The sequence below is a fragment of the Dermacentor variabilis genome, chromosome 6 (genome assembly GCF_050947875.1).
Source record: "Dermacentor variabilis isolate Ectoservices chromosome 6, ASM5094787v1, whole genome shotgun sequence".
Taxonomy (NCBI): domain Eukaryota; kingdom Metazoa; phylum Arthropoda; class Arachnida; order Ixodida; family Ixodidae; genus Dermacentor; species Dermacentor variabilis.
This window is the reverse complement of record NC_134573.1, coordinates 82,401,929-82,425,429: the sequence shown is the minus strand read 5'-3', so window position 1 is coordinate 82,425,429 and position 23,501 is coordinate 82,401,929. Positions and strand designations below refer to the sequence as shown.

General features: G+C 47.9%; 1 long non-coding RNA gene across 1 annotated transcript in view; it reads right to left on the bottom strand.

Moving 5' to 3' along the window:
* The window catches only part of LOC142584892 (uncharacterized), a 36,372-nt gene extending 13,426 nt beyond the window's left edge, over positions 1–22,946 (bottom strand). The window contains exons 1-3 of the long non-coding RNA XR_012828957.1: positions 22,295–22,946; positions 7,411–7,499; positions 5,630–5,677 (exon numbers count right to left, since the gene is read on the bottom strand). This is a non-coding gene — a long non-coding RNA (uncharacterized LOC142584892). The remainder of the gene's footprint in view (positions 1–5,629; positions 5,678–7,410; positions 7,500–22,294) is intronic.
* Between the last annotated feature and the right edge of the window lie 555 nt (positions 22,947–23,501).

The following is a 23,501-nucleotide window of genomic DNA, read 5'->3' as shown; positions in this document are numbered from 1 at the left end:
CAATTTTGATAATCGATAACATTTAGCTTTTAGCGTATGTAATCGCTTGGAGTACGGGGAGATGACCGTACTCCGCAAATTTCCGCAAATTTTAATAGTCGCGTGTTGCGGACAGCATAATTCGTGTCTTTCAGCTTATTCGAAGATGCGGACATTACTAGTGCGAGAAATCGAAATACATACTCAAATAATTAACGAAAAGAGCACTAGGTAACTTCCCACGCAATTAACAAGTTCACGGCATATATTGCAATTTACAAATTGTGGCCGGTGAGTTGGCAAGACACTCTACTTGAAATGAATCTGCGGCAATGCACCACTTTCGAGATATTCTTTCCCAAAGTGTGAGACGAAATACGTATGCGTTGTAGTTAATTTTGTGTTGCAATGCATAAAAGAGTGTTTTGTTACATAAATAACTGTTAATAGTTAAAAATTAACTGTTAAACAACAAACTAACCATATATATATATATAGCTTGGATGAGAGTCCTGCAGGCATGGAAGGAAACCAAAGCCGCACAAGAGAGTCCGGAAGAAAGTGACAATGCGGGTGATCGTCGTCATGCAGAGATTTTTCGACGGCTGTAAAGGAACGGGCGAGCTGACGGCATTCCTCTGCGCGGCGGGCAGCTGCAGAGATGGGCGCACATTCGGATGAGTCGGCTTTGTACGGAAGAATGGTGTCGAGGGTAGTCGAAGGTTCGCAGACATACATGAGGGAGAATGGGGAGAAGTTTGTGGTGGCCTGTGGTGCAGTGTTGTAGGTGAATGTGATGAATGGCAAAATGAGGTCCCAATCAGTGTGATCAGAGGCGACGTATTTGAAGAGCATGTTGCCAAGGGCGCGGTTAAATCTTTCCTTCAGACCCTTAGTTTGAGGATGGTAGTCAGCGGTGGTGCGATGAACGATGCGAGATTTAGTAAGGGGCGCGTTTACGACTTCGGAGAGGAAGACACGTCTTCTATCACTCAAAAGTTCTAGAGGTGCACCGTGACGGAGAATAAAGTTTTTCAGGAGGAAGGAGGCTATATCACGAGCGGTGGCAGCAGGCAGAGCGGCTGTTCCTGCGTATCGCGTCAAATGGTCGATGGGGACGACTATCCAGCGGTTCCCGGAAGCCGTGCTCGGAAGGGGTCCATACAGGTCAATGCCAATGCGATCGAAAGGCCTGGCAGGACAGGGGATTGGCTGGAGTGGACCAGAGACAAGCTAAGCAGGAACCCTGCGGCTTTGGCACTGAGGGCATGACCGAATGTACTTGCACACAAAGGTGTACATGCCATGCCAATAAAACCTGGAGCGAAGCCAGTTGTACGTCTTGAAGACACCCGCATGTGCACACTGCGGGCAAGTATGGAAGGCCGAACATATTTTACCGCGAAGATGTCGAAGTATGACCAGCAACCACTTGCGGACGTCAGACCTAATTCAGGCGATAGAGAAGTGCATCCTGGATTTCGCACTGAGATGCTTGACGGCGCAAATCTCGAGAAGGTGAAGGAACAGTCGACGGGTTTGAAAGGAAGCGGATAAGAGCACTAATCCAGGCATCCTTGCGTTGCTCCGAAGCCATGTCCCAGACGGCTGGGAACGAAAGTACTTGGTCAACGGCAGAGAGGCAGGCATCGCTTTCGGTTGACATGGGCGAACGGGAAAGCGCGCCGGCATCGGTGTGGCGGTGGCCAGACCTGTAGACAACGCGCACGTTGAAATTTGCAACCGCAAAGCCCAGCGAGCTAATCGACCTGAGGGGTTCTTCAACGTGGACGGCCAACAAGTGCATGGTGGTCTGTAATCACGTCGAAGGGGCGGCCATAGAGGTAGGGTCGAAATTTACCAGTTGCCCAGATTATGGCCAATCATCCCTTCTCCGTAACGGAATAATTCTTCTCGGCTTTGGTGAGGGTGCGGATTGCGTATGCAACGACGTACTCGTCGAATCCAGATTTGCTCTGCGCGAGCACAGCGCCGAGTCCAACACCGCTGGTGTCGGTGTGTACTTCAGTCGGAGCAGTTGGCTCGAAGTGACGCAGTATAGGCGGCGAGGTCAGTAGACGAACGCAACTTTTGGAAGGCATCGTCACAAGCGGACGACCAGGCGTAATCGTTCAAGTCGCTCCGTAGAAGCTGATTCAAGGGAGCGGTGATGGACGCAACATTCCGAATGAAGCGGCGAAAGTAAGAACACAGGCAAAGGAAGCTGCGAAGTTCCCTTACGGAGGAAGGTTTGGGAAAATCAGCAACTGCACGGAGTTTGGCGTTGTCAGGAAGAATACCATGTTTAGATACTACATGGCCAAGCATTGTGAGCTGACTTGCGCCAAAGTGGCATTTCTTCAGGTTGAGCTGTAGGCCGGTGGCAGTTGGGCACTGTAACACTTCCTCCAGCCTACAGAAATAGGTGGAAAAATCGGACGAAAAAATAACCACATCATCTAAGTAGCACAGGAACGTTTTCCACTTGAGACCACGCAAAAGGTTGTCTGTCGTAGGCTCAAATGTTGCGGAGGCGTTGCAAAGCCCGAAAGGCATGACACGAAATTCACATATGCCATCTGGTGTTACAAAGGCCGTTTCAGGTTGGTCTTCGGGTGCCATGGGAACTTGCCAATAGCGGTTGTTTAATTCGATAGAAGAGAAGACAGTCAAGGGCGTCGTCCATTCTCGGAAGAGGGTAAACATCCTTACAAGTTATTTTGTTAAGACGATGGTAATCGACAAAGAATCGAATCGACCCATCCTTCTTCTTCACAAGCACAACGGGAGATGCCCAGGGGCTATCTGAAGGCTGAATGATGCCGCGTTTGAGCATGCCAGCTACTTCGTCGTCTGTTGCAGATACACAATATGGTCTTTGTTGCAGTGGTGCACTGTTACCGTGTGAATGCGATGACAAACAGTTGACGTGCAGCCCAAGGGAACATGCTGGCAGTCGAAAGATGAGCGGAACTTGTGGAGAAGACGTAGAAGCTGTGCGCGTGGAGAAACAGTCAACGTGTCGGCGATGCAGCTATGTAAGACATCGCGCGAACTCCGCTCCTGCGCGGGTTTGCAGGTCACTCCGGCGACTTCATGAGTGGTGATGGAACCAGTTGGCATGTCAGTGATGGCAGCAGGGTCGACATACTGGGCATAGCCGACGCACTCCCCATGAAGCAAAGTAAGAGGACAGGACAATTGGTTGGCGATGAGCAGTCTGCTCACGCCAGCATGAACGTCCAAAAGAGCGAAAGGCCGCGGGGAACATTTGTGACGAGCGAAAACTGCAGATGGCGTAAAAAGTGCGCTGGCATCAGCAACAATGTTGCATGACACTGTTGCAAGGGCAGATGAGTGCGGTGGAATTGCAACGTCTTCGGCAACAAATACATTATTATCTTTCGGTTCACGAGCGTCAAGGAGTGGGGCATGACGCAGCGTTTGAAATTCCACTTCAGCAAGAGAACAGTCGATGACAGCCTTATTAGCGGAAAGGAAGTCCCAGCACAAAATAAAATCGTGGGAACAGGAACACAGTAACAAAAATTCGATGATGTAGAGGAGGCCGTTGATCACAACGTGAGCAGTACACGCAGCTGCAGGTGTGATGTGGTCTGCGCTGGCAGTAGGAAGTGACACGTCCGACAGTGGCGTCGTAGCTTTTCTGAGCGAACGTCAAAGTTTAGCACTAATAACTGAAACTGCGGCACCAGTGTCAACGAGGGCGAGTGCAGCGACGTCGTCCACATATACGTCAATAACATCAGTCGGAGAAGGGCGAGGCCTTGCTCTGTTCGTGGGTGACGCAGTTCTTGCCTCTGGAACTGCGACGATTAGTTTTCCCGTTCCGGCGTAGAAGGACGACGACGCATCAGCGAAAGCGAGTGGCATCGAGGTGATGGCGAACTGCGGTCAACAAGAAAGTGGTTGTCCGAGTAGGAAGACATCTGGCCATGGTTCTGAGACACGGAGGATGACGGGTATGAGGAAACGAATGATTCAGTGTCGAAGCTACGGCGGTAGGATGTTGCGCGGTGACGACAAAATTGTGCAACGTGGCCAGGTAGACCACACGCAAAAGATATTGGCCGGTTGTCAGGAGTGCGCCATTGTATACTGCTGTGTGGGTACCGCGGCTGAACGAAGTGAGGAGCTAGACGCAGTGGCACGACTGATGGGGATGGCGCAAAGGTCGGAGGATGGTGGCCGCGCATAGCTGAGAGGTGCAGTCACCTCGAGAAAAGCAACGGGAGTCGGCACCGCCGGAGTCTCTCGGGCAAAAGGGAGAGCTGCGCAAGCTTGCTCGTTGATCACCTGGCGAAGGTGGTGGCGTGGCTGAGGACAGCAGCGAAAGCTGACGAGGAACCTCAGCACGGACGAACTCTTTTATCTGGCTAAGCGGGGAGTCCATCTCAGGAGCCGTGGTCATGCTCGCGAGGGTTTCGTCGGACTCAGGGGGCCGCCCCGTTTGAAGACGATGTCTGCAGAGGTCGTCGAAAGTCTGGCAAAGCTGAATGACCTGAGAGACAGTGCCTGGGTTTTTGGACAGCAGGATATGAAAGGTATCGTCGGAAATGTCCTTCGTGATGTGACGTACCTTAGCCGCCTCCGCCATCGTCGGGTTGACACGCCGGCAGACGTCGACGATGTCCTCTATGTAGCTGGTGAATGTTTCACCAGTTTTCTGGGATCGTCGTCGTAGGCGTCGTTCAGCGCGAAGTTTGCGCACGCCAGGGCGGCCGAAAACTTCTGCGATGGTGGTTTTCAAGCTAGCCCATTTGCAGAGATCGGCTTCGTGGTTTTTGAACCACTGCTTGGCGATGCCCGATAAATATAAGATCGCGTTGCCGAGCTTGAGGGGATCGTCCCATTTGTTGGTGTTCCTGGCACGTTCATACGATTCCAGCTAATCTTCAACGTCTTTCTCATCGGTGCCGCTGAAGATATCAGGATCCCGCTGACGCTGGGCACCGGCACATACGATGGCTGGAGTAACCGGTGGGGATGTCGGGCTGGGGTCGTCAGGCATGACGGATGGCAGAATTCGGGTGCGTAATTCTATATAGGCTGGGGCAAAACTGCAGCACCTCCACCAGAATCTAATATGAACACAGTGCAAGGGAGCAGCAGGCAGCGTCCCTCAACCAGAGTGGCTCAGGCAATCTCGAGCTCGCGCCTCTCGGACGACTGGCGATGTGGCTGTAGCGCCGGGCAATCCTCTTCACTACAATATATATATATATATATATGCATATATATATATATATATATATATATATATATATATATATATATATATATATATATATATATATATATATATATCACGAACACTTTCAAAAACTTTCAAAGGTTGCTAGTGGCGGTTATCACAATTCTAGTTTATAAGCCGGTCTACTCGAAACGGCGGACACTAATATTGCAAAAAATTTACAAGCAATATCGACTGGCTCAAGCGTGTCGCAAGTGCAACAGATTTGATCCAGTGACTTCTAATGTTATTGGGTTCGGAAATCAATGAAGTTTTTTTCACGTAACAGTTAATATTTTTAAACTATACTTTCGCTACAATGGCAATCCATCTGTGACCTACCGGCATTGCAATGCTAAATAGGCTATGCATGAAAGGCCAAAGAGAAGGACTTACACCAATCGACAAAGGGACTTAAGGTATCCTCTGTCGTTCTGGATGACGCTACAATAAAGAAAATGAAATTATGATGGCAGCCTTAGGAGCAACCAGGCTGACGCAAAGCTTTTAACACACTTGTACCAATGACTCCATTTTACAGGAATGCCTCGGAGTTATCCTTCCAGTACATTTTTAATGGTTCCAAAAGCGTTTTGAGCGTTGAATACCTGTAAAGGTTTCGCATACTTGTGCAAGGTGCGAATTTTCTCATTAGGAAATCGCGGAAGGCACCTAAGTTAAATTAGCTCGTTTAAAAAAAATAAAAAAAATCATAAGATACCACGAGTGGGTGGCGATTATTCGATGCGGAGCTCTGAGAAGTTTTGCGATAGTCCTATAAAAAAGAAGTATCCGAAGGACAAGTATAAAACATGGTATTTCTGCGGTAGAAACAAGAACCATTTTGAAGCGCTGGCGATTGATAGCTTAGATTAGGCTATATCAACACATTGTGCGGGAATGTAAGTGCAATCTTGCCACGTTTACACATTTTGCTATATTTACCGTCACAGAAAGCACGTGCAGTGCACAGACATCTGCAAAGCGCCACAGTTGAGCTGCTTTCGAAGTCCCATAAAATACCATACATACGCAATAAAGGTCTTTGTTTCTAGTAGTATTACCAAGTTGAATATTTCAAGTTTTAGGGATTTTCTAATATTGCGATGTGTCATTTCTAAAGATGTATGACTGCATGAAAGAAACGTTTGCATCTATTGGGCACTACAACAAAACTTCATTTAAGCTGATTCAGAGTCTGTGTACAGTGATAATATTTGCTCTTCACAAGTGCTCAGAAAGAAAGCTTAAAACCTCCAGGGGGAACATTGTGCTCAACACAAAAATTCCGTTTCAGTAACTCCACCTGGAACTAAATTTATATGAAACACACCAGGCCCGTTTTTTGGATTCAAGAACAGGTCTATGCCGAGGTTCCGCTCAGCAATTAGCGGCTTTGTTCATACACTACAATTCGATTTTTCCATAAACACGTGGCAGAGCAGCGTATGAATAGCAACTAGCTAAGAGTAGACACCAGAGGGAGAGAGCTATGTTGTGAACGTACGTTATGCCTTCTCGAAGTATGTAACCTAAAAATTATACGTAACAGTAAATCGCCGCAAGATACAATACTGTGAACGAGTGTATATTCGCGAGTTTCATATTTGGCTCATTCGACATTACGAATACCTTCGAAATATTGCGTGGACACAGACTTGAGAAACTTCATGGGCTTATATAGCGCCGCAGAATGAAGTGCAATGCCTATTCCAAAACGCCGTACACACTAAGTGCGAAAACCTTTACAAAAGTGCAAATTTTGCCATTTTTATATACATGACACTCATTGACGTAAATTACTGCAGCACGAGCTTGCATATTTAATTTTTTCTTGTGTTCATTATCGACGCTCTTAAAATTTACGTGGGCAGTACAGAATTAATTTGAGCATTCGTTTTTCTTTTTCTGTATATCTTTTCTTGAACTCCAAGGTTTAGTTTTTTGATGAGGCCATGTTGCCTTTCTCTGTCACTTCGTTCTGCTCATCGTTCAATGCCGACTTTTCTTTTTAGGTGGCTTCACACTCGCGGCTAATGTTTTGAACAAATGTTCATGAATGCTTTGAGGCTAACTACAAAGAAAAGGTGGAGCATTCCCCCACACATAAACCAATGAAATCTGTTGAAAAAATTCGAAAAAAAGAAAAAAAAGCACTCCTTGCTTATGGGTCTCACGCAGGAGCAGGATACCGATGGCAATGATCATGAGAAGGAAGACGGCCGCTGCGACAGCAACGGTTGCTTCAGCATGGACGAGGCCAGCCCTGCAGAAAGAAACAAACAAATGAATGAGACACCTATCGATTTTTATGAAGAATACCTGATTGCTCTACTCATGTGATGAGTAAAATTTTATAAGAAGATATTCTTAATTTTCAAGTTCAGTGTTACATAATCTGAACATAAAGAAGACATCAACGAGTTGGCGCAGTTCGGAAGGCGTACACTGGGAAGGAGTGAATATGTCAGCACTTAGCGCTGTGCTCAGCTACGCCCAATCAAAGAGTGGGCGTAGTTGTAATAATAACTCATTATGAAGCTCATTGCAGTAGTAGTGGGCTCTGGAATAATTTTGGCCACCTAGAATTCCTTAAGGTACATCCAGCACACGTTACACGAGTGTCTTTTTTACGTTTCGTCGCCATCGAAACGCCGCCGCAGCTGCCGGAATCGATCGAGCGACATCCAGCTCGGCAGGGCAACGCTGTAACTGCTGAGACCGCTTATCGTGCTCGGTTACGCCGAGATTAGGTAGCGGCCTAGGCATGTCCTCGGGGGGGGGGGGGGGGAGGGGTGCGCTGGCGTTTCAGGACCTTCGAGCGGTGGTTTTCGATGTACAGATCACACGCAATGCTGACTATACAAGCGCATGCTGAGAAATTCGGCTATAGCAGCACGCTAAATTGACCAATGACATTTGTTGAGGTGCAAGAGAATACTGGAAAAACAGATACCGCATAATGCTGGAGGTTAGGATGGATTCCAGTCCGGTGCACACTGGTTCCGAGACGCGCGTTGTACCGAAACATCACAGCAAACGGCCAGCAAGTAAGTGACGACATTTTAGCACAAGCGCTGGGTCGCAAACGAACACGCCGCTACCTTAGTGCTCCTGTACGACCCTCGCATAAGAGAGCGCCGGCCTGAGCAATGCGTATTGTCCCACGATGAACAGGCTCAATATCGTGTGTCTCTGAAGAAAAAAAAAACAACCCACCTAAACTGTGTTACAAGATCGTAGTCGCTGAACAGCTATGATTACAGAACATCGTCGTAAAGGTGCTCTTTTTTGGGGACAGCCAAACGATATTCTTATAATAAGTTGATCTATCAAGTCACTTTGAATTGTTTGTGTGTTTGGAGCCATTTTGCACGGTATTTTCGCGTCAAGGTGCGTGGAGGGGAGATAAAAAGCGTATATATATATATATATATATATATATATATATATATATATGAAAACGGTCGCTTGACTTTATCGGAACCTGTAAACGCTATGCATCCAAAACTTACCTGTCGGGCATGGCTACGTAAAAAGAAGCAAAAAGAAAAGAAAAAGAGAAAGAACGAGAGTTTAGAAAACGAGAAATAGCGCCAGCATCACGTATATTGGCACGCGTATGTTTTAGCAGAATATGTATAATTTGGCCTGTTCGTGTTCCTGTTTGGCGTGTTCGGATACAATAAACGTCGTCACCGACTACAGTTTAAGCGCAAACTAAAAAAGAGCTAAGAATTAACGAACCACATGAAGCAGGCTCCGCAATTATATTTTTCGTTTGCTTTTATTTGAACGTCTACCTTGCGGCATAAGACGTTTCCGCGTGCAAGTTATATTACATGTATAATCGGTTATGTGCGATGAAATCTAACAAGCATCTATGGTGTGGACCATAGATCCACGGATCGTAATCAGGTTTGCTGCTTGGGTGTAGCTCCACTTCTGACGGGTAGGGGCGCCTTGATTCCACACGAGGTGCGGTAGATGGGTGAGTGCAGCTTGGAGAACGATGAATGAAAAAGTCGCGCCGAAGGCAGGCCTACGGTCTGCAGCCCATAGCTGGGTTCTAAATCTGATATTGAAATTGTGGCTTTTCTACGGTGTCTCTCTTGTAATTGCGATTGTAAAGTGAACAAGTGAACTTGCTCAGAATGACGCCACTAAGTTTATTGCTAACTAGAGAGACTGCAGAGCCAATATTTTATCGACGAAAAGCGCTTCAACTGCCCTCCCACCCCGCGTCCCATCGTGAACTTTCATATATGGTCTTTGTTAAAAAGATTAATGTCGCAGATCTATTACGATCAAATTTTCTCACCCAGTTATGTTCGTCCATGCATTTATCATATCGGTAAGGGGTCTAACGTACCACATGTCATACACAGGTTTGCCTTCACTGATTTGTTCCAAAAGGCTTCTGAAGACTGGTATCATATCCGAATTAATGAATTAACAGCGAATCACATAATATTTTTGTGAAATTTTACCTGGTAAGAGGACCTTAGTGACCTGCTATCTTATAACCAAGAATTTTCTCATATACAGTAGCTTTCCATTGATTGCAACCTGACCTTGAGGATAATAATAAAACAAACAAACAAACAAACAAACAAACATAAGAACAAATAAATAAATAGACACAATTGTTGTCACTTTGAATGCGTCTTTAGTGTATGAGCTGCTTGTTTCAATAAAGAGTATGATCTTTGGTTTAAAATTATCGGATGGTATATCTGATTGTTTTCAACAGTTAGTGTCGGTTTGTGCTTTTAGTTTTGAGTAAAAATGTCTAATGGCTGGTTACTGTGACCAGGAACTTACAGAGAAACCAGGACGACGGAAACGATTGACCTGTATATAGAGAAGCAAAATTTATGCGTCACACCAGGGAAGACAAATCTTGAAAGCAGTTGGTTTTCGATCTGATGTGCGGAGAAGTGACAGTGATTTCTTGTGTATTTTGATTGCAGAGAAAAAAAAATGTTGAAATTAAAGCTCTGTAAAACAAAGCTGCGGAAGTGAATCAAGCATCAAATAACGACGTAGTCACCTGATAGGTAACGTTGATGGGCACGTTCTGAAAAGACAGACAGCGAGGTATTCACTAGCTTCATTAAAATTGTAACTACTAATCCGCCAAAACTCATAAGCTGTTACGTACAGACGTCGGTAAACCACGTAGAGGGCAGCCAGAAAATTCTTTTACCAATCCTTGCCGAAGATTATTAGAACCAGAGATAATTGTCAGCATCTCTGTTGCGTTACAATAGTCATTTTCTTCAATACTGCTTAATGCCACGGCAACCTATAGTAAATATGGAAGCCATACGCATTTACCACTGGACTGTCGTAAAAAATTTGAGCTCGCTAATTTACGCGAAGTTTTAGGCTCTACACATTGTGGTTGTACTTGTGCACGTATTGGAGGGCTCATTTTAGGTAATGCTATAGCGGACGAGAATGACGTTATGTACGTCGGAAATACGAAGTACTTTGCAACCCTGTCTGTAGGGATCGCCTGCTGCTGCCGCAGTGACTGACTTCAGTGCCAGAGAAGCGGCTAGTGTCTGCTGTTCGTCTAGAGAGGCCTAATTTTCGGCTATTGCGTTTCCCAAATGTGATAACAGGCCAGAATAAAAGAAAAGGCAAAGAAATGTCAAGTACGCGGCAGCCATTTTGTCGAGCTTCCCTCTCCTATAGTGTTATGTGGCCTAGCTGCATCAATATAACAAGACCTTGAACTCAGTTGTTGATGGGATGACTGAAAAGGTGAGGGGGGGGATGCATCAATGAAGCAGCAAGTGCTTAGCAGATCCGTTTTATATATCGTCTTCGATGAGTACTGACACACCTATTAAATTGACACGTCGTTGCGGCGACGTGCAAATGGTTGTTAAGATTTATTTTGCCAGTAAACAAGTTACAACCAATAAGCAATGCTAGAACTGACGAACAAGATCCAGAGTATTCACTTCAACGATAACGGCGTAACTTCTTGTGTGCCTTACAATATTAGAGCTCATTTGGCTCAAGCTAACGTTCATCGGCACAGTAGGTAAACAAAGCCAGTAAGTAAACAGCCAGTAAACAAAGTAAACCTTTTAATCCCATCCATGTAGGCTGGTCGCGCTGCATGCCATCACCTGCAAAATGGAGTGTAAGTCTTAAAAAAGGCTATCCGTGCTGGAAATAAGGAACTTTTTGGATTTGTCCTCACTTCTACTTTTCATGTCCTCGTTAAATGTTTTAAATGCAGATTGCCCTCAATCCATTTCAGATATAACTCAGATGGGAGTAAGCGAAACGCTTATCTCGCATGTTCACTTGGGTGCATACGGAACCGTGTGGAAGTGGTTTAATATCATACTCTTGGTTTAAACTCTCACGCAAAAAAAAATAAATAAAAGAACCTTGATATAGATAGCTGTGTTTGCCGCGGGTGATGAAAAGAACCCATCAAGTGCGGCTTTTCTATATTCGTGAGCTGACATAAATAGTCAGGCTACAGCCTTTTACACACCACTTTGCCATCCACTGTTGCACCTTTATCGCTGAGTAAAGCACAGAAAACAATTTAAGCAAACAGTAACCATGAATACGGCGTTATTTTTTCCCTTACCTGGATGTCTTCAAAATCTAATTGGGGTATCAGAAAAGGGTAACAGGTGGTAATAAAAACCTGCCTTGAAAGGAGTTACGCCATTGTCGTGCTTTCAGGCCAGAGAAGTACATAGAAACATTGACCTGGATTTTTTTTCATTGCGGTAACCATGTCATGACTACATGCCTCGTAACATGCGCTATGGTACTCCAAGGCACGAATACATCGCAGACCTGCTCAACTCTGCATGACGTTTACATCAAATATATTCATCGTATACGTCCTTAGTTCACTAAAGTATAGCAAGGAGTTGACTTGCGGGCCGTGTCCAGTCAGCACCTTACTATGTATGTCCATTTATACCCCTGCAAATGTACGGCGCTCCTAATAACTGAGACAAACGATCATTTTGTACTTTTGACCACGTGCCGAGTTAAGCTGCCTCTACGCTGCGACCTATTGTTTGCACATTATTCTATAGAGTTTACTTAAAGATGACAAGAAGATGCCGGTGCGTGGCGGCCGTTCAGCTACAATGTTATTGATGGTTACCTATAGTAATCTATAGATTTGTCAGAATTTATAAAGTGGGCTACATATATTTGTCTAGTCTTCGTGCTTGTGGCTGCATACGTGCACGATTGTGGCGACCTTTATTAAGCTTAATGGTCGTATATATTTGCAGGCACTGACAGATTTCTCTATTCAGCAAGGGCACTAATTCCCGGAGCACAAGCCTAATGATTGGGAATTCTTCGGCTGTTAACTCAATATTTTGTTGAGGATTATCAAAATGTGATGTCGCAAAGCTGTTTGAAGGCAACACGATGAAGTTTCGGAAAATTCACGCGCTGACCATCATTGTCATGCTGGTGAAGCCGCCATACTCGCAGCTTTCGTAGACACTAGCACCGCAATTACTGCTAGATATTTTTCTAGGGAAACAAATCAATTCATTCTCCCACACCACATGCTCACGCGACAGGCAGCCGCCTTCGCACAGTCGCTGCTGAAGGACCGCACTTGGTGCATGCACGCGTCGCAAGTGCTCGAGCAGTCAACCTGAGGCCGTAACTCGCAGCGATCCGTGTCGATATTATTTTTTTTCCAGGCATGACAGACACTCGCCGCTAGGGGGCTGAGCCGACAAGACGGGATACACATAGGCTCCGAAAACTTTCCATGATTGTGGCGGAAAAAGGCAATTCTCCACCCTAGAACTACCACACCTAACAGCGGAAGGTCGATGGACTGCGCTACGCTACATCGGGATTATTCTAGGGGGACGATTTTTTGAGCCACAAAGGCAGTCTTAATACACTGCCACGCCGGCGGCCTGGCTAACCCTAACTAGCTAGGTCTATGACGCCACTGTTTCCACCACTTTGGCGGGAACGATGCCTGACACGGGTGCGGTCGGGCCCCCGCTTCGCCGAGAGACGCGAAGGTGGACGTTGTAGAAGTGGAGGGAGAGACAATTTCCCCGGAAGACTATGACGACCAGGGCTGGATTGCGGCTCACGAACACCGTAGTAACGCCAAGAGACGCCCAGAGCTCCATGAACGATCCAAGAACATGGGAGACTCGCCGGGTTCAACGGCGTGGAAAACCGCGAACGCTAGAATTCTACAGTGACCAATGGCCCGAGGCAACCGCAGCTACCGGAGGACGACTACAAGATCGTGATCCGCTCGAGAGGTGGGCTCGACATGGCGCAACAACGCATTGCGTACATAAAGGAGGGCTTTCTGCTGGCAGCCGCACTGACACCAGAAAATGCCGGAGAAGATACGCTACGAATCAATCCAAGACAAAACACCATGATCATGAGCACACCGAAACTGGAGAACGCGAAACGCTACAGCCAGATACGGGAAATCCAACTCGGATCGAACACCTACAGTACGGACGCTCACATTACTGCGCCGGAGAACACCTCCAAGGGAGTCATACACGGTATACCAGAATACGACACGCCCGAAGACGTTGAAAAAAGCCTAGTGAACTGCAGAAATCCGACTATACTACACGCAAGACGCATGGGACGCACTGATTCGGTTGTGATAGTGTTTGAAGGTACATACGTACCACACTAAGTGTACTACCGCGGAGCTGAATACCGATGCCTACTATATTGTAAGCAGTACGGAACATGTACCACCTGTGGCCGCTTCGGCCACCGAGCGGATGTCTACCCGACACCGAACAACAAGAAATGTCGCGGCTGCGGAACTCTCAATCCACCCGAAGATCATCAGTGCTGGCCAAGATGCTTCATGTGTGGGAGGGACACCTCACGGAAGACGAAAAGTGCCGTGAACGATTCAAGACCCCATATCTTAGAAAGAGGCAGCGGAAACAACAACAACAACAACAACAACAACAACAACAACAACAACAACAACAACAACAACAACAACAACAACAACAACAACAACAACAACAACAACAACAACGGAATGAACATCAACCGCAGAAAGCTATGGCGGACAATCGCCCGAGTCGGTCCAGGGAGCGGTCGGGCAGCACCGAATCGCAAAAGGGATCGATATGGACCAGCAGCCAAGGCAGCAGACGCTCTAGCTCATTCCCGAGACTCCCTGGAGGAGGCGGCGGCGGCCGGTCCAACTCCAAGTCCATGGCTTTATGTGGCCCCTTGGTAAAAAAAAAAGGAAAAATAAAGTAGGGGCAAACCCGCACCACCATTTAGGTACAACGGGTATAAAAGCTAATATAAATTAAATGAAAAGGGGCCGCCAAGGCAGCCCAAAGCGGTTTTAGAGAAAAAGCCAATTGATAAAAAGAAAAGGAGGGGGAGGCAGGCTTACAATTAGGCAAAAATGGTGTATAGAACAATGGCTATGAGGAAGAGGAGGGGAGCAGTAAATAGTAAACTGCCTCCTAATAGAAAGGGGTCTGCAAAGTGCGCACGCACCCAAACCCACCTCGCTCCCAGGGCAGCCCACCAACGCCCACGCAATGACGCGCAGCTGTTTTATTGTCGAAAAGCACCAAGGCGTCAGTGCTTCTTTCGTGGCCGTACTCTTGCCGCGTGACCTTGTCATGCCGAGTCGACTTGAGTGGTCCGGGTAGAGTTCCTCCTGATGGTGACGTCAGCGTTCATCAGGGTAAACAGCTGCAAAGTTTGTACAATAGTAGACACATGGGGAAGGGAAAGTGGGAAAGAGGAAGTGGAGAAAAATGGGAATGTAGCATGCGGTTGGTGCCATCCAACACGGCGAAGCCCCGCCAGAGTTGGCTTATGCAGCGCGGATGGCGAAGAACAGTCGAGCGAGAGCAATATGAAATGGTGAAACGAAATGGATAAGGAGGAGGAATTCGTGAGCATCGGGAAGCGAAGGAGAGACACGTACAGAAGGGGAAGGAACGGAGAGGGTGATGATGCGTATTAGTTGCAGGAGCAGGGCGCGGGATTGTTTGGTTTTTATGATTGCGGGATACACGTCTGGTGAAAGGGCACCGATGTTCAAGAGTCGGCGCAACCGCGAAGCAACGCCTGCGGTACGCGGGCATGAGGTCAAATAGTGACTCTCATCTACATTAGGGGTACCACACGTGCACCGATCAGAGGTAATGAGACGGAAGCGATGGAGATAGTACGAAAAGTGCCGTGTCCGGTGAAAATATGGGTGAACAAGCGAGGCGGGGGGAACCAAGATAGAATGGTATATACACTCCTGACCCATCTGTAAAGGCTGGTATCTTTTCCCTCGCGCTGCCATAGGAATGCCATTGTTGTAATGAGGCGGTAAATAGGGAGTTCTTGACCGACCGTAATCAGTTGGGGCAAGAACGAACAAGACCACTGCGTATCGCCGACAACGCGGCCGCGTCGGTGAGTTCATTACCTACCACGTCCCGGTGGGTGGCCAGGGACGTGGAAGAGGCGGATGGTGCGACCCACGAGTTGGAGCCGGCGCAGCACTTGTTGAAATTTCCAGACGCGTTCATACTTTGTGTGAAGGCTGGAAATAGCCGTCAAGAGAGACAGGCAGTCTGTACATAAGTGGATTATCCCAGCTCCCCGCACGTTCATTATAAACTCGAGAACTTCTTCAAAAGCAATGGATTCCGCACTGTATGCGCTAGTGGCATTCTCGATTCTTTACTTGCGCACCGCGAGAAGGCGGCCGCGTGGGTCAAATTCCACGTACGCGGCTCCCGCCGCGGCTGTCGTGAACGCGCCGTCCGTGTACACGTGGCATGCCGGGAAGGTGGAAAGTATGGCTGCCTGGGAGGGTGTCAAACGAACAAAAAACGACAAGCCGCGCGCGGGTGATGCGACCACTCGTCGAATGGACGCGCTATGGAGGTCGGGTGGAAAGTGACCTGGCCATAATGCGTGATTTGGCGGAGAGTTAGGATGGAGAACTCTGGTCCCAACCTGTCCAACTGCACATTCAAAGGTGGACAGTTCGCCAGGATATGCAGTGCCGTGGTGTGCGTGGTATGATATGCACCGGTCAGAGCCACGAGAATAGAGCGCTGGACAGATAATACTCGGGTAGTTAAGAATGATGATGGAAAAGCCGGCCACCACACCGGAGACGCGTATGCAATCGCAGGAAGCACAACCTGTTTATATAGACGCCGTGTAATCACGGGACGCAGCGAGAAGTGCATGCGTAAAAATTTAAGAGATCGCGCCACCAATACCTCGGCTTTGGTCTTCATAAAGTCAGCATAGGCATGGAAATTAAGTTTGTCATCAAAGACCACGCCGAGAATTTCAATGTGGTCTTTGGTTTTTAGATAAGTGCCATCCAATCTAATGGATGGACGCCGCTTAGAGGTGCCAATGTGCCCATTGTTGAAAAAGACGAAATAGGACTTTTCGTGACTAATTTTAACCGTGTTTTGCCGAGCCCAATTGCAAACCAAGGTGAGTACAGATTCTGCAAGAGCCTGCAATTGCAAGCGCGACGGACCGGCATGAAGTATAATGGTGTCGTCTGCATACGCCTGGATGTGCACCCCCTGTGGAAGTGGAAGGTCTAATAACGAGCAGATTACCAAATTTCACAGTAAGGGGCTAATCGGTGAGCCCTGAGGACTTCGAATAGACGGACGCACCGATGCGTCTCCCGCGTTTGCTCGAAAGGCTACTTGGCGGTCCATCAGGAAGGATTTCGGTAGGTGGCAAACATTGGCGGGGCAGCGGTGTTGTCGCGGAAAAAACAACACCGAATCGTGCCACACGCGGTCAAACGCGCCTGTGAAGTCAATACAGATCAACGCCGTCGGTATCTTGTCAGCTTTCAGCGCACTGAGACGACGTTTGAGGGCATACAGAGCCAGAGGGCCGCTCCGCGCATGCGTAAAACCGAATTGTCGAGCGTGAAGGAGGTTGTGTGTGTGAAGAAAATAATACAGGCGAGAATTTAGCAGTCGTTCTAAGATCTTGCCGAATATAGAATTCATTACTATGGGGCGATAGACAGAAGGGAGAGAAGGGGGACTACCGGGTTTTGGGTTGAAGATAATCCGACCGACCTTCCACACGGAGGGGAAGTGGCCCAAACGGAAAGAGGCATTAAAAATGTCAAAAAGGAAACGAAGATGTAGCCGGTACAGGTTGCGAATGAACATGGCGGTGAGCCCGTATAGTCCCGGCGCCGACCGCGGATTGCCCCGGTAGACCACTCGGTCAATCTCCGCTTCAGTGAATGGATAATCATCCCGTACTGCAGGATACGGACTCTGCACCACAGACCAGATGCTGTCAGCGATTGGATCATCTGAAGCTACATGCGTCCGTAATAGGAGGGCCGCCGAGTCTAAGATGGACGTGGTGGGAGTGCAGTCCGGACGTTGTAGCGGAGGAAGAGATAGTATGGGTGGTGATTTTTCAAAGGTGGTCCTGAATGACACACCAAAGAGCGCCCGTGCCGTAAGGTCTTGGCACGCCGCCTCATCAGCCGCAGCCTTCGCCTGCCGGATATTGCGCTTGTAGATAGCGTAGGCGGCATCATACTGGGCTCGAAAGGTCTCACACATAGCAGGGTCACGTGCGCACTAAAAACGGCGTTTCATCGCGCGCACCCTGGCACGCTGTTCCTTCAATAGAGGCGACCGCCAGGTTTTTGCCCCGTCGCTGCGTGGACGAACCCTTCGAAGGTGGCGCTTACAGAGGGTGTTATAGATGGAGTAGAACCCCCTCTAGCACCATGTCGAGCATTGCGGGTGTTGAGTACTGAAATCTCGAAACGCCGCGGAGCCAGTTATGGTCCCGGAGACATTCTAGCATTTGGCCGCATGCAAAGTTTGTGATACGACGCGCAGTTGCCGTCGTGGCCGCGAAAAATGTGCATTTGATGTAGCGATGGTCCGACAACGTCTCCTCCTCGGATACCGACCAGCTATAGCCCTGCGCCGTCAAGGAGATTGAAGCTAGCGAGACGTCGATCCATGATCGAGCGTATTGTGTCTCGAAAGTCGGGAGGGAATCACAATTGTTTAATATTTGAGTTCATTTCCGCATGCGAATCGTACGAGTTGAGCCTCCCGCACATAACTCACCTCGGGTCCCCACAGCGCATGTTTAGCGTTAAAATCACCGTCCAAAATAAAGCAGTGGGTGAGATGCTGGGGGACGACCTGGTTCAGTTCGTCCAGAATGGGGTCCAACGGGCGATGGGGTGGTGCATAGACAGCCACGACGACAAATGCCTTCCCAGCACGTTCGCAGCGGATCGCAACAATCAACTGGGAGGAGTATACTGGAAATATGTCGAAGTCTGGGGCCCGCGCCAGAAAGACGACGCGCGGGTGCTCTGAAGCGTGATATGGAGTGATGGAGCAGGGCAAATTCTGCATGTGGTTGTTGCGCGTATACAGGTCGGACACTAACGCGAAACTGAATTCACCCGCGATCATGCACTCCGCAAACAGCTTGATGGCATCGCGCGTACCGGCAAGATTACCCTGGATAAATTTGATTGGTGTGTGTGCCTGTATATATATAAAAATAAAGACAGAAAAAAAACGTCGAGACTGGGGATCGAACCCCCAACTCCTGTGTATTCGCGTGGCCGCAGGGTCACGCGACGGCTCGGCGGGCGGTGTGTCACGGCAGGGTCGTAGTCGCGGTTCCCGGTGTCGCTGCGGACCACCCGCGCTCGGGCGGCGCCGCCCACGCCCTCACGAGGGTTCCGTAGCTTGTGGGTTGAACTGCCACTATTACATGTCCTTTGCTAAATCTAGCTGCATCAGTATACATTATGTTTTGATTACTGCCGAAGGTTTTCTGAAGATGTTTAGCTCTCCCTTGTCTTTTCGCTGTGTGATAAGTTTTGTTCATGTTGCGTGGGATTGGGGAGACCACTATGCACTCGCGTATTGTATCCGGCCTTGTGGTCGTTTGTTCCTTGGAGTACTGCGGTCGCAATGGGTAGCCTAAACGCGACAGAACGTTTCTACCTCTGCTTGTGAGGCATGGTCGTTCTCTTTGTGTCATAAGAACGGCTGCTCTTAACTCTTGAAATGTGTTGTATATGCCTAGAGCTTGTACCCTCTCATTTGCCGCATTCTTAGGAAGCCCAAGCGCTGCCTTATACGCGCCACGTATTAGTAGGTCGATTTCTTTGATTTCCGACGAGGTTAGCTCTTGATATGGTAGTCCGTATGGTATTTTGCTAAGAATAAAAGCCTGGACAAGTGTCATGGTTTCGTTTTCGTGGAGCCCTTTACCTTTCTTTGTAATTCTGCTTATTAGTCTAGCGATGCTCCTCGTGCTTGACTTTGGAGTCGCAATGGTGTGAGTGGCTCTTTTGTTGCTTTGTAACCATAGTCCTGGTATTCTGATCATATTTCTTTCTGGTAACGCCTGGTCACCCATAGTAAGGTGGATGCTCGGTTTGTTTCTATAGTTACGCCCGTGGATCCGGATAAACTCAGATTTTTCCGGAGCGCATCGCATACCCCTTTGTTCTGCGAAGTCCTTCACCGAGTCGATAGCCTCCTGGATAGTTTGTTCTTTTTGCCCTAACGAGCCTTTGCAGGCCCATAAGCTGATGTCTGCGTAAAACGCGAAGTTGAGGTCGTTAATTTTCTCAAATTGTCGTGCCAAGCGGTTCATTGCGACATCAAATAGAAGTGGTGAAAGGATGGCACCCGTGGTGTGCCTCTATTAGGCACTGGGAGGTTGGAAGATAGTATATTTTCCATACCTATTGTGGCTTTACGTTCAGTAAGGAAAGAGTGGATGTAATTGTGGATCTTAATTCCACAGCCCATTCTTTCGAGCGCTTAAAGTATAAGGGTATGGGAGATCGTATCAAAAGCGCTTTTTAAGTCAAGCGCTGCTATGATGTTCTCTCCCCCTTTAGGGATATTTTGCAGCACGTCATCTCGTAGCCTTACGAATATGTCTTGGGTAGAAAGATGTCTGTAGCCGTACATGTTGTGCAAGAGAAGTTCGTGCCCTTCGATATAGCTGGTAAGCCTGATATGAAGGAGGTTTTCGAAAAGTTTGCCCAAGCAGGAGGTTAGAGACACTGGCCTGAGATTCTGCAATGTTCTCGCTTTCCCTGGTTTAGGTATTAAGATGATGGTCGCTTCTTTCCATTGATTAGGAAGTTCTCCAGTTTCCCAGATTTTCTCATTGAAGTACCGGGTTAGGCGTTCCAGTTGATGATCACTCATATTTCTTAACGCAGCATTCGTGATGCCGTCCTCGCCTGGGGCTGAGTTACGTTTTAATGCTAGAACGTCGGCATATACTTCTTGTTTCGTTATGGGTGCATCAAGCTTGGGATTGTCCATGCCTTTGTACTCTCTCTTATGAATGTTATCTCCTCGTGTCCCGATGTATTTGTCTGTCAGGGTTTGGATCAAGGATGCGTCATCCCCCTTAAATTCTCCTACCAATGTGCGTAATGCTCAAGTAGCGACTGTTATTGTATTGTATGGGTCAATGATGCTCCGCAAAATTGCCCATGTCTTGGTTGTTGAAAGCGTTCCTCGTAACGAGTCACAAAATTGTATCCAGTTGTTCGCTTGTAGTTCCCTAGCATACTCATTTGCTTGTTCTGTCAGTCGTTCTATTTTAGCTCTGAGCTTTCTGTTTAAGCGCTGTCTCTTCCATCGTTTAGTAAGACTTCACCTGCCTTCCCACATATGGACGAGGTGGGGATCCACTACCGGTGTTTTTCGCTTAGCACAACGTGTTTTGTGTTAGTTTGGTATCCCTGCATCATTTCGTCTACCCATTCTTCTATTGTATCTATTGGATGCTGAGGGGTCGGGTAATGTCTATATGCAGTCCAGTCTGTAAGTTTCGCCTTTCTGAAAGGCTTTTTTAATTTGGGAGTCGTAGTGGAGTAACTAATAATATAATGGTCACTTCCCAGATTTTCATCCAGGTTTCTCCACTGTCCCTCTTTTTACGTCAAATGTAAAGGTGAGGTGTGGGTACGTGTCTCCGCAGACGCTATTTCCAAGTCTCGTGGGTACGAGGGGTAAGGTCTCTAGTTGCATGTTATATTTCGCTACTGCTTCTACTAGGTTTGTGACCTTTCTTATATTGGTCCTATAAACCCAAATGGTGTGGGGAGCATTAAAATCCCCGACTAAAATAAACCTGTCTTTTTTTTCCAGATGTCCAAGTGCCCATTCAAGCATCCCGGAAAACGCAGTCTGCCGTTCTTTCGGTGGGCTGTACACGTTGCCAATAAACGTTTTGGTTTCACTCCTTTTTGTAGTGTGTAATTCGACCAATTGGTGCTCCGTTGAGCATTGGGGATAATAGGGGTCACTGGCCGCGATATTCTTGTGCACCAGCGTCGCCACTCTAGGATACATGGCATTTTGAAAAGTATAGTTGTCTCTAAGCTTAACTACTCTCTTTCCAACTTCCTGAAGACAGATGACGTCCGGTTGAATAATGGTGACGTCTAAATAAGCTTGTAGCGCTGCCGCTCTTTTCTGAAAAGAGCGGCAATTCCATTGCCATATCTCAGCGGTGTCCGTGGTTCGGGTTATTTTACTGGCCATGGTTAGCTACGATTTTGGTATCCCTCGAATATGAAACAGCCCCGTTTTTTACCTTTCTCACCGTCGGTGTTCCGGGGTTACTGCTGGCTCTTTTACGTGATGTTTGCTGCAGTTTAGACATTTGCTCGTCCACATAAACTTTGTGGTTCTGAACCTCAGCAAATAATTGCTGTTGAAACGTTTGGAGAGCCTGAATTTGTTCTACTACCTGATTCATCATTCTTTCAATGTTGCTAATTGTTGTTTGTTGGGCGGCAGGTTTATCCCCTTGTGCTGGTTTAGCTTGCCCCATTTTGGTATTCTGAAACTGTGCCTTCAGCGTTGCCATCTCGACTTTAAGTTCTACTGTTTGTTTAAGCTGACGATTTTCAGAAAGAATTTTTTGGTACTCAGGGTTGGCCGTTATTGGAGCCCCTTTTCGTGCCATCCTCGCCCAGCTCACCTTGTGTTGGTTCCAGTCTCCTACTGCCACTGAAGTCCTGCATGGGGTAGGGGATCTGGAGGACATTCTGTGGTGTCTGGAGGCGGAGTCTTCAGATAGTCCTTGGTCTCGGCTCTTCTGTCGTTCTTGTGATCTTGATTTTCGAATTTGGCCTAGCGACGTTGGAATGTCCCCTTGAGTCCGCAGTGGAGACCAGTCGTCATCGTCCGTATCGTCTGTGTCAGACCATCTCCGTTTTGGTGACGATGACTTGATAGTCTTGCCCGGCCTTTTGCCGGTCACCCAGTTTGGTGATTTTGGCTGCGGTCACTGTGGTGCTAGCTTGAAATGACGTTTACACTCCGTGGATCCCGTGAGATGCTTTTATCCGCAGGTGGCGCGAACAGGGTTGCCGTCGTGGTCTGGTTGTGGCTCCCGAGTGCCGCAGTTGTGACATACCTGCAGGTGGGGGTTGGGGAAGACGTCCGTTCTGTGACCCGTTTGCTTGCAAGTCTTGCAGAATTGTATGGTATTCTTGTATGGGAAGCAGGCAAGCTCCCCTCCCATATAATAGACGTATGGCGGTATGATGAGGACAAAGTAGGTAATTACCGCCGTTTTCGTTTCACCCAACATCCTAGCTCTTAGTATATCGACGCCTTGCGTACGAACACGTAGGTTGGCTACCAGGGTTTCAGGGCTTGTGTGAGGAGCGATGCCATGTATCACTCCTTTCTTTGTGTCGCCGCCGACTGCTGCGTACGCACTCACTGCGGGCAGGCGACTGTTTAAGGTGGGGCCTGTAATTCTTCTTGCAGTATCCGCCACCTCTTCGGTAGGGGTTGAGATAATAAAAAAAATGTTTGATCCTGGTTCCAGTCTCAGAAGGAGCTGGTTTCCATTCACTTTTCCTTGGCAGGCGTTTATAACTGCTTCTGCGATCTGGGGCGCAGTCAGTTCCCTGATAGGGAGACTTTGTTGAGGGCGCACGATCACTTTAAAGTCATCCTTAGGCAGTGGTAGAAGCCGCCTTGTCTTGGATTTCGTTTTCTTCGCTGGTGTACCGGGGGCTTGGACGATGGTCCCGATGATTCGTAGCCACCCTCGTGGAAAATGGCCTTCTTGCCCGCTCGTGCGAGCGTCTTCTTTTGGCGCACAGTGAAAACCGTTTGCCAATGTCCGTCTTCGTCTTGGCGTCCATGGGGCCCGCCAGTTTCTTCGGTACTCT